At 34.0% G+C, this 1,011-nt stretch overlaps 1 long non-coding RNA gene across 5 annotated transcripts in view; it reads left to right on the forward strand.

The window, feature by feature from the left end:
• Positions 1-228: 228 nt before the first annotated feature.
• LOC117177742 overlaps positions 229-1,011 on the forward strand; it is an 11,108-nt gene continuing 10,325 nt past the window's right edge. For 4 of the 5 annotated variants that reach the window (XR_004467750.1, XR_004467752.1, XR_004467749.1 and 1 more), the window contains exon 1: positions 229-412. This is a non-coding gene — a long non-coding RNA (uncharacterized LOC117177742). Of the gene's footprint in view, positions 479-1,011 lie in introns of all 5 variants that reach the window. The other variant, XR_004467751.1, reaches the window with a different exon arrangement.

Raw genomic sequence — 1,011 nt, forward strand, 5'->3', positions numbered from 1 at the left:
AGGTTAACTAATTTAAACATTTGCTCAGTTCTTATATGTTTTCAACATTCCTTCAAGCTGTTTGAACTTTCCCGCCAGAGAATTTACTTGTTCAGAGAGTATTTAGTCAAAGGGTCCCTGTGCCCTGGATATTTAGTTCCCCAAACGGTTAACACCGTTACACCTCCCCTCTTATTTAAAAAGGTGGCTCATGTTACGTGCTGAGACAGCTTTTCTGAATGACATTCTCGAGTGCCAACCAGTGCCTGGTTTGATTTAAATTTTATGGTTATGTCCACCCAGTGTTTTTTATACGGAGGACAGTGCGTTTAGAACCATTTAGACCATTTCGAACCCTGGATTGATATAAAAGGAATCTGTGTCCTATATGGAGCGGGAAGTGTCACGAACGAGAAAGGAATAAAAAAATAAGGTTAGAACCAGTGGAGAAATTTTATTTATGACCATATTACGTTTGCAGGATGTCCAAAGTCCAGAGGTAAGTAAAACGAATACTTAATTTTCCTCATAGCCATCGGTTCGGGGTTTCTCAAACTTTCTTTAATGCTTCCAATTGGAGGTTCTTTGGAACATTTGAATGTTTTGTATTTCAGATTTCATAATATAGTATTTTTATATTAGAATATAATTAAAACGATATCAGGTTTATGTCACTATTAAATCATTACAAGTTTTGACATTAGGTTTCTTAGTAGGCTTATGTTTGTTCATTAATGATTGATTTAAAGTATTATAAATTGCTTGGTTCCAATCTTAGAAAAGATCTTAATTGATAAATTCATCTCGATTAACGTATAGTTGAAGTCTTTAAATGCTACACAATTTCGGTAAAACGTTATTTGTTTTTGCTTTTGTTAAATAATTTTGAATTGAAAGGCCTTAAATTATGCACTCCCGAACAATGGTACTATGTTAAGGGCATGCGACACAGTGGGATTCCTACATTACCAACCTCTTTTTTCCATTGAACAAAATTTTTTTGTGAACCATAGAACTTTTTTGGTAAATGAA

The sequence above is a fragment of the Belonocnema kinseyi genome, chromosome 8, assembly GCF_010883055.1.
Source record: "Belonocnema kinseyi isolate 2016_QV_RU_SX_M_011 chromosome 8, B_treatae_v1, whole genome shotgun sequence".
NCBI classification, from domain to species: Eukaryota; Metazoa; Arthropoda; class Insecta; order Hymenoptera; family Cynipidae; genus Belonocnema; species Belonocnema kinseyi.